General features: G+C 44.0%; 1 long non-coding RNA gene across 1 annotated transcript; it reads right to left on the reverse strand.

The window, feature by feature from the left end:
• Window positions 1-6,591: 6,591 nt before the first annotated feature.
• Window positions 6,592-9,896, reverse strand: LOC128352943 (uncharacterized). Its single transcript, XR_008320726.1, has 2 exons — window positions 9,698-9,896; window positions 6,592-6,958 (listed from the first exon to the last, which is right to left on the reverse strand). It is a non-coding gene; the product is annotated as an uncharacterized LOC128352943 (long non-coding RNA).
• Window positions 9,897-10,246: the final 350 nt, after the last annotated feature.

A 10,246-nucleotide genomic window follows, 5' to 3' on the forward strand; every position in this document is an offset into this window, starting at 1 on the left:
GTGCAATACCTCTCCCAGGTCAACAACAGTTTGCTAATATGGGGCACAGTGAGCTTGTTTCCCTAGAATCTTGTAACTGGGTTAATTAAATGCATATTAGCATCTGTGGATTTGTTAACACTTAAGAACAAACACTGATTAACACTAGAAAGTTCCAAGAAGCAAGAGGTGGAAAACACTTTCATACATTTTCTCAGAAGGGAGTCCTCAAAAGCCACTGGCAAGACAATGGGTCGGATTGGATGAGACTCCTTTCCTTTGTTCGGCCCACTGCATGGAGGGGACCAAGAGTGCACCTGTCCTCACCACACATCTAGCACACCAGCCCCGATGTCCCCGCATGCACACTTAGGGAATGTAATGTTCAAAATATGGCCCATGTGCATAGACTCCAACACTCATACACCAAATTCACACAATTATGTTTTTCAAAATCAAAATCTGGTGGCTCTACTCGTTATAAAATATGGTAACTTTCCAAGGATCCACCATGCCCAAATTGCTGTGTGAACTGGCAGTCAATGAGACTGATTTAAACTCTCTAATTAAAGAGGGCTTTGCATTAAATCTATGTTTTAATGGGCCAAATGAAATTGCTTGGCAAATAAGACAACATGGCTGAATGGCCAAAGCATTACACTAAGTATATCAAATTCCATATTCCGGTTGACTAATAATATCATATGGCCATTATGTGTGATGTTATAGCACAATCACCCCAGTCATTAATCAAAACAACTGAGATAAAAGGAATTGTGGAGTCCTTAAAATCCACTGATCTGCAATTGTTAACAGTTTTAGAAATGTGAATACTTTTCATGAATGGAATAAGCTCTGTTTGTTTTAACTTTAATTTGTAAGATGGAAAGTTCAGTGCTGATGAAAGGAAATACCTTTCCCACAATTTCTAATTAGCAGATGGAATGTCTATTGGACTCAGGTCAAGAATGTACTAAGATTCTTTTTTCCCCTTTTTTTAATGTAGCATTTGTATGAGTGGCAAGACTATATAAAATTAGAATAACTAAAGCTCCCAGTTGTATAGGCTGAGGAGATACATTAACTGACTGTCATTACTGGGATAAAACAGAAGCCTTCACATGGCAAAACAAATGACCACACGTTTGCAAGCTTGGTGCTTGCAAACCTTCTTGTGAAACATCTGATGCTTATTAGAAGACAAGGGGCTGAACTAGATGGACCTTGAGTTTGACCCCAGATGACCATGTGGCTCTGGTCAAAAGGGAACACTTCCCTTTTTTGTGGTCAGCATCAGGGTGTAACTGTAACTATAGTGTATTAGCATCAAGGTGCAACTCCAACTTGCAAATAGCAGTCAGAATAGCAGGCAAAGAGACATTAAAGTTCAGTGGCAAAGCTCATGTTTCACATGCTGAAGGTCCCAGATTCAGTTCCCAACTGGCTGGGAAGGACCCCTCTATGCTTGGGACCTTGGAAAGCCAGTACAAGTTTAAATTGGTCAATGGTTTATTCAGTATAAGGCAACTCCATGTGTGTAAATAAGTCCATAAATGTTACGCATTTCCAAACATTTTTCACTAGCCAACCTGCCCACTCATGTTAGCAATCTGGGGTGTACTGATGGCCTGTAATTTAAAAAGCTCCCCGGGGTGGATTAAGCTTTTTGCCGCCCATAGGCAAAAAGGCTTTTGCCACCCTTTTATCTTAAACAAAAAAGGCTTGCCTTTTTTAAAAAATAAGGTAAAAGGGAGGATTTTCTCCTCGCCCACTCGACCCTTGCTGTAGCTGCCGCTGCCCACAGAGAGGGGCAGCAAAATTTGAGGAGGGGCAAAATTTGCTGCTCCTCAAATTTTGCTGCCATAGGCAAATGCCTACTCTGCCTCTCCATTAATCCACCAATAGCTGCAACTCTTCCAGTTTACAAACTGTGCCTAATCATGCTGTGGAAGTGATTGTTACTTGTCACAATTCACCAGCAAAGTGGCTGCTAACAGGCCTGTACTAATCTGGTTGAATACTAATCTGTAGTCTAATTCTAGAACAAGATCACTGAAGCCAGTTACTCTTAATTCATAGGGGAACTGAATACAAGTCAATAGTTAAACAGCAAACATTTCTCAAATGTGGATACCAGCATCTCTTTGGGGGAATCACAGGCACCAGAAGTCTCAAAGCATCATCAAAAAAGGTGTTTCACAGCTGACCCATACAACGCACGGTACTTCCCTTTTAGAGGTTGTTGATTTTTACCCACAATAGGTAAAACAGCAGAGCACTAAGGAATGAGCACACACCCCAGTTACAGAGTAGGTAGCAGAGGATGGTTCAGATATTGCAGCTATTTAAAGAAAACACATGGAGATCCTTGTATGACTAGACCCTAAATATGTATTGGTTAAATACACTTAGATAGGAAAGACCTAACTCTAATCTAAAGGACTACATAGTGGATAGGTAAGGAGAGAGAGAGAGAGAGATGTTTCCATCTGCTCTCTAGGAGGAAAGGAAGGATTGTGACTCAGCACAGGAAGTGCTGCAGAGTCAGTTCAGGGGTCACAGAGTAGGGACAGATAGGGAGACCCTGACTCACTGTCTCTACTCCCAATGCCCCTAGTGGTCATTAGGACAGTTGGTGCAAAAGGTCGAAGCACTGGAAGTTCATCTCCAACACTTCTGGCCACTTCCGGCCAAAAACGGGGGCAGGGGCGGCAGGGAGGTACGCCGCCGCCCCAAGAAGGTGTTTTTTTTTAAAAAGTGCACCACTGGGGGGAAAGCAGCAGGAGGGGTAAGTGCACCCCCACCCTTAAAGAACCCCCCTGGTGCCAGACCTTCAAACTGCGCCACATTCAAACTGGTTCAGAGGCCTCTACAATGGCCTCCGGACCGGTTCATGCACATCCCTAATGGAAATTGCTCTCACAGCGCCATCCCTGATGTGCCCCACATTCTGCCTCACGACTGGGATTTGTGAAATAAGCCATTGGCAACTCTATCCCTGTCTTTACCATTTTACCTCATATTTGACGCAGTATGTGACTGTGTGACCATGCTATGTTGGCTTGGCCGGTAAGAAATCATTAGTCGAGATGCCTTATTAATAGCCACCCTGCTTAGCAGAGTGTCTTTTATCTTCTTTTTATTCCCCAACAGCAAAGCCAGACTCCAAGCATCTCTTCTCCAACATTTCCATTTATCTGCTCATAATGAAATGCTTCCATTTGTCCTGAAAGAACCTCATCCCCAGGGGGACGTGCCCTTGGCGCCTGTGACTCTTCTCATTAGCACCAAGCTCTGGTTCTTACAATGAGGCTGTCTGCTGGCAAGAAGCTTGGGGCTCCATTCCATTCTTGCTTGCATCACTGTGTGCTCTGTCAGCATCATCAAAGATGCACACCAAGCATTCAGGAGAGGAGAGCTCAGGCCTCCTGATGGCATGCCAGCCCAGAAGAACGCAGGCTGGATTCTCCTCTCTACTGAAAATAAGAGGTGCATTCAGATGTACCCCAAAACCCAGACTCTCTGGGTACATTTCCCCCCAGGAGAACGAGCCTAGCTTCCTCTTGCATTTGACATGCAAATGAGAGACATACTGATCAGTGAATGAACTGAATACTGGTTCCGTAGAATTTCTTGCCCCTCCTGCTATGTTCCAGGCCACCTTCTTAGTGGCATCATCCCAGCTGTCTTCACACACACACACACACACACACACACACACACACACACACACACTCAGTAGCATGGATGGGAGTTGCTTTTGTAAATGTAATTCATGCTGCAAGGGCACACATGTGAGCTGTTTCACCATGCAGGAGCTGACTACCTGGGAAAAGCCCACTGCTTTGCCATGCACAAAAGCCCTACAAAAGTTAACATTAGTTAAGCAGTTCACTTCTTGATAGCCACAGGAAACATTACTGTTTATCTAGATTACAGAAGCAGAAATGGCTCAGACAGAAGGTCCAACCAGGTCACTGTGCTGATGACACACTGATGCAGAAGCACATGAGAAGCCTGACATCAGCTTCTTAGGCAACCAACACAAATGCATTTTTCTATCAGTAAAAGGCTTGATGAAGTGCCTGTGGGGATCCAACAGGGCTCTTCCATTTATTTCAATAGACTTCTCATTTTGCCTTCAAGGCCACAACTGTGCAATCCAGAGAAAGATGGTATTTAACCAAGTTCTGATGGTTAAGGACTTCTCTAATCATCAGGGAAGCTGTAAGGGGACAGCCTACCCAGAGTGCTAGTGCAATTGAATTCATGCTTTCCTTTGCACAGCTTGGCTGGCTCAGAGGCTTTGTCCTTAAAGTCAGCCTCACTAGGAAAGTGGTAGATTGATCAGAAAAGAGTTAGTGTTATTTACCAAGAAATGCAGAGCAGGGCAATAATAAATACAGGAGACATGGCAGAGATGTATAAAATTATGCATGGAGCAGAGAGAGTGGACAGACAGAAATTTTTCTCCCTTTTTCACAACACTAGAACCAGGGGTCATTTTAAGGAAACTGAAGGGCAGGAAATTTAGGACCAACAAAAGGAAGTCCTTTTTCCACACAGCGCATAATTAATCTAGGGAATTCTCTGACACGAGATGTGGTGATGGCCTCTAGCTTGGATGGCTTTAGAAGGGGCTTGGACAAATGCATGGAGGACAGGTCTATCAATGGCTACTATTCTGGTGGCTATAGGCCACCTCCAGCTTCAGAGGCAAGATGCTCCTAGTTACCAGTTGTGGGGGAGCAACATGAGGAGAGTGGGCATACTCTCACCTCTTGTATGTAGGCATCTCAGAGGCATCCAGTGGGCCACTGTGGGAAACAGGATGCTGGACTAGATGGGCTTTGGGCAAGATCCAGCAGGGCTGTTCATATTAGGCATGTGCACGAAACGTAGGGTTGCCAGGTCCAGGCGGTGAAAAAACTCAAAATTTGTCACCAAAGACTGGAAATAGTAGGTGCTGTTCATCAAAAAAGTATCTTAAAAGTCTCCATTTTGTATTTAGAAATGACATAAAATTTACATATGCTAATTTGTATAATATATGCATGCTTTGCTAAAATAGGATAGTTTGAGAATAAATACAACTTACATACACCCTTTTCCACATCACCAGTCTTCCTCTGACTGGATCCTATGGGACAAACGATGCATTTTCTTTTCATTTTCAAGATGGAGGGAAACCAACACAGAACCTTTCCACACAGTTCGAACACCAGTAACCTTTGGATCACAGAATCTCATGGGACAAATGGTGCATTTTAATTTTATTGGGGGGGGCACCCCTTCTCCACAGTTCAACACTAGCCTCCCCACCACAGTGGTGCATATAGGGCAAGCCTGCTCAACTTCGGCCCTCCTGCAGATGTTGGCCAACAACTCCCATAATCCCTAGCTATTGGCCACTGTGGCTGTGGATTATGGGAGTTGTAGTCCAAAAACAGCTGGAGGGCCTACCTTGAGCAGGCCTGATATAGGGGAAGCATAAGTTTCCTGACCTGGAGTGAAGTAGTTAGAGAGCTGCAGAGACACACCACACATCAGAAGAAGTCCCTCCTTGGGGCCACTGGGCCAATCACAGTCACTGCTGCAAAAAAATACTTGGCTGGGGAAATGGGATGGGTTTGCCAGCACAGCAACAGCATACAAATGCGCTCCTCCCACCACCACCCAGCAAGAGTTACAAAGGAGCAGGCCCATTGTTTCCAATGAGCCCACTCACAGGTAAGAGCTGCGGAGTGATTTGAGCCACTTGGCACTTGCAGGAGGATCACTGGATAGTTGCAGATCTGGGGTAAAAGTCCACATCCGGGGACCCGAACAAAACGTTTCGTGCAGGTGGGAGCGAGCAGTAGCTTTAAGGAATAGATACACAGGTTCTTACCTGCTCCTCTGCTGCCCTGCCGCCGTTCCAGTTGTGGTGCTGTGCTGCTCAAAAGAACGTGTGCAGCTGCTTCCTTGTTCCCAGCAGCCTGTGCACAGCTTTGCCTAGCCTGTAGCCTGGGTTAGGCTGTACATGTGAAACGCCGGGATCCATACGGATCCTGGCGCTGTCTGCCTGACTCAGCTTTTTACCCCAGTCTTTAGCCAAGGTTAAGGGCATGAGCGCACCCTTAACCCCAGCGCTGACCATATGTGTGCTTGCAGCCCGAGCGCACACAGAGAGATGGGCGCCTAAAGAGCCTGTCACACAGCAGGGGGGGTGGTACCGTGCCCATCACATGGTGCATTGTGGGATACATGGAGGCCAGCAGAATGAGTCCCAGCCTCCACTGATCCATGCTGCACAGAGCAGCACAGATCGACTGGGCCTGCAGTGGTGCCCTGAAGCTTCAGAAGGAGATCAACTGAGGGGAAGGTAGGTGAAACCCCACCTTCCCTCCACTGCACGCCCCACCCTGGTGGGGAGCATCTGCATAGCCTTTGTGGCTTGTATTCAAAGAATGCTAGTCATGACTAAGTGCCATTTAAATTAATGGGACTTGGTTGTGATTAAACTAACTTGTCTCATTGATGTAAATGGTGCTTCACTGTTACCAACTGTCTTTGGATACAACCCAGTGAGATTTATGTCTGCATAAATATGCATAGGATTATGCTGTTAAATGGAGGTCTGGATAAAATCCCTTTTATTTCTTCACATTTACTAGAGGAAGTCAAGTGTATCTACTCTAATAATCCTTTAATTGTTCCTAGGAAGTGTTCCAGGCAGGCACCCGTTTTTCCTGTGCAAAGCCAGCTCAAGGAGCATCTTCTGTTCATTAGTCAAGGTGTGAGGGAGGTAATTAATACTCTCTGCAGAGGGACCTGACAGCAGCTTCCATTGCACCAACAGTTCATCAAGTGTCACTCAGTGGCTCCGCCTTTCATTCCTTGCTACGGCTGTTGCTAGATTCAGTCCTGGCCCAAGCAGCTCTGCCACAGCTACATGGAAAGGAGACTTCCATCATGTGCAGCTGCTCCTCTCAGCGTCCTGCAGTGATGAGAGAAGTTGCGTCTGCCAGTATCAGTAATACTTAATCATCAGTATTAAACGTATCAAGCTGCCTTATACTTTTACTATTATACTTTTACTTATAAAGTATACTTATAAAAAGTTTATAAGTATACTTTTTATATTTCTATACTGCCCTTCCAAAAGTGGCTCAGGGCAGCTTACTTTAAAACAGTATAAGTATACTTTATAAGTAAACTTTATAGATATACTTATAAACTTTTTATAAATATACCTATAAAGTTTACTTATAAAGTATACTGTTTTAAAGTAAACCGCCCTGAGCCACTTTTGGAAGGGCAGTATAGAAATATAAGTATAAGTATACTTTATAGGTATATTTATAAAAAGTTTATAAGTATATCTATAAAGTTTACTTATAAAGCATACTTATACTATTTTAAAGTAAACCACCCTGAGCCACTTTTGGAAGGGCAGTATAGAAATCAATCAATCAATGAATCAATCTCTCCCCTTTCTCTTAGGGGAGGAGAGCTGGTCTTGTGGAAGCAAGCACGACTTGTCCTCATAGCTAAGCAGGGTCTGCCCTGGTTGCATATGAATGGAAGACTTGATGTGTGAGCACTGCAAGATATTCCCCTCAGGGGATGAAGCTGCTCTGGGAAGAGCAGAAGATTTCAAGTTCCCTCCCTGGCATCTCCAAGATAGGGCTGAGAGAGATTCCTGCCTGCAACCTTGGAGAAGCTGCTGCCAGTCTGGGTAGACAATACTGAGCTAGATAGACCAATGGTCTGACTCAGTATATGGCAGCTTGCTATGTTCCTATGAGTGTTAGCCAGCACTCTGGAACAGTTTCATTAACACCTCTCACTCAATCGTGAGAAAGGGCTCACTATGTTGTACCTAGGTCAGCAGTGGCTGGTGTGGGTGCAACCAGACAGATGGCGAGAGGCACCTTTAAGAGTAAATTAGTATGTGCTTACCTCTACTACTGCTGCACCTGGAAGCTGCTTGGAACAGCGGCGCAGTGATCAGCACCACCACTCACCTGGCCTCCACACATGAATAGAAGCCATTTGTTGGCCATGCAAATGGCTTCTGCCAGGTGAGCGGCAGAGCAGATTCCCCACTACAGCAGGTGCTGGGTGGTGCACTGCTGCTCTGAGAAGCTTTCAGGTGCAGTAGTAGCAGAGGTGAGCACCTCCTAATTTATTCTTAAAGGTGCCTCTCACTGCCCCCGCCCCTGGCGGGGCCCACATTGCCCACTACTGACCTAGGTTCAAATGTCTGTACACACATACCTGCTTTTGTGTGAATGACTATACCTGTGTTCATCTAATAAATGAACCTGGATGCAGGCCTCCTGAAATACAGAGAGGAAGTATACTGCTGTATCTCTGTTCAGCATAACATATGGATAACTACATCTGTGTACAGATTTGTACCTCTGCACACTGTACGCAGTAGGCGTTTCTCAGATGCTTCCAAGTTTTGTTATTCTCTACAAGCTCCTAATGCAGGTTGTCCCTCACAACTTTTAGTTCTCAAACAAGGAACTATTCCTATATACTAAATAGGTTGCAGGGTGGTAAAGCCCAAAGTGGGTGTTGTTGGGGCCTAGTCCTCCCTTGCTAGAGTTAGTTAATGTGTGTTAGACTTCCTTTCTGATACTGTAAGCCACTGCTCTGAAGGTCAAAGATTGAATTGTCTGCTACCCTTAGACATTATGAACCAATATATTGTGGTCCTTCAGCCTTGTGGGGCTCCAGGGAAATTGCAAATAAGACAAATATTTATATACTGCTTTTCAACAAAAGTTCCCAAAGTGGTTTATATAGATAAAAATAAATAAATAAAATGGCACCCCAAAGGGCTCACAATCTAAAAAAGAAACACAAGATAGGCACCAGCACTGGAGGGATGCTGTACTAGGGATGGATAGGGCTAGTTGCTTTCCCCCTGCTAAACAAAGAGAATCACCACTTTATAAAGGTGCCTCTTTAGCTCAGTTAGGAGGGTTTAGCAAGTTTTCACCCTTTACCTTTCCTCTCTGCATCCCTTTCCCCTGTCACTGCAGCCCCATTAAAACCATACCCCTGAAGCTACTATTTTGCCTTAGGAGGAAAACTACCCTTGGTGCTAAGGTTGTAAAACTCTCCATTTTCTTCTTTTTAAAGAGGCAGGAGCAGGCAAGGTTTGAATAGCCAAAAGCAAATGGCCTGTAAGGTGCAAGGGTTGTCAGCTATGCCAGGCTTAAGTGAAATCAGCACCATGGGTGGTACCAAAGTCCTAGCCTGAGAATTAGAGAGTGAAAACTACGGCTGATAGAGGAGACAGAAACCAGGGAAGATCAGAGGCTACGTAACCACAGGAATGTTACTGGATTGAGGAATGTGTCGGAAATGTTTCCCTCCATTAGCCATGTGAAGTAGCAGTGATCAGCAGCAAATTTGTTAAGTGATCAACAGTTTTGTTTAAAGAGGCTCCAGGAAAAAAACTAATCAAGGACTCTAAGGAATTACCATGACATGCCTCATAAAGAACAATACACAATGGCAAGAGCAGACCATTTATCTTGCCCCCAAGCTAGCTGAAGTCTATGGCTTTTTATCTCAACAATCCCCTTAATTTGCCCATCAGGCTGGGACTCTCCATTGAGGAGTGGGGGGGAGAGAATCACCTTGCAGGTGATTGACACAAAAGCAAGAAATCAAATAGTTAAGCCAAAGTCACACATGAGAATAACTCAATACTTACTTATTGCTGATGATAGACAAGTCTTGGGGAGGGTGTTGTAATGAAATTTCAGCCTAATTCAAACTTTTATTACGTTTGAAATTCAAAAAGTTGAATTTGACTTCTGCCAGATTTTTTTTTTCTTTTTGGCTCCTAAAAGTCATATTTGAAGGAAACCTAGAAAATAATATCTTTGCTTGGATTCTGCTCTCTATATCTAATTTCCTGTTGATATTAATGGGCAAGATTTAAGCAGCTGCATAACTCCTTGAATTAAGAGGGACTTAAATTCTCCATGCAAATCAAATCTTTATTGTTACAGTCAATTGGCCAGCCATAACAAGATAGATACTTTAAACAATATAGAAGAGAGACTTAACTTTGGTTGGATCGTGCCTTGATATTTTTATTTATACATTGCATACAAAAACTTAAAACACAATTTAGTACATGTATTACTACAGAACAAAATTGCTCCTGTTGGACACACACACACACACACACACAGAGTTTACTTGTATTCCAATATTATATAAACAAATTCCAATTAAACTTAAAATATCTAATATG

Source organism: Hemicordylus capensis, chromosome 4 (genome assembly GCF_027244095.1).
Source record: "Hemicordylus capensis ecotype Gifberg chromosome 4, rHemCap1.1.pri, whole genome shotgun sequence".
NCBI classification, from domain to species: Eukaryota; Metazoa; Chordata; class Lepidosauria; order Squamata; family Cordylidae; genus Hemicordylus; species Hemicordylus capensis.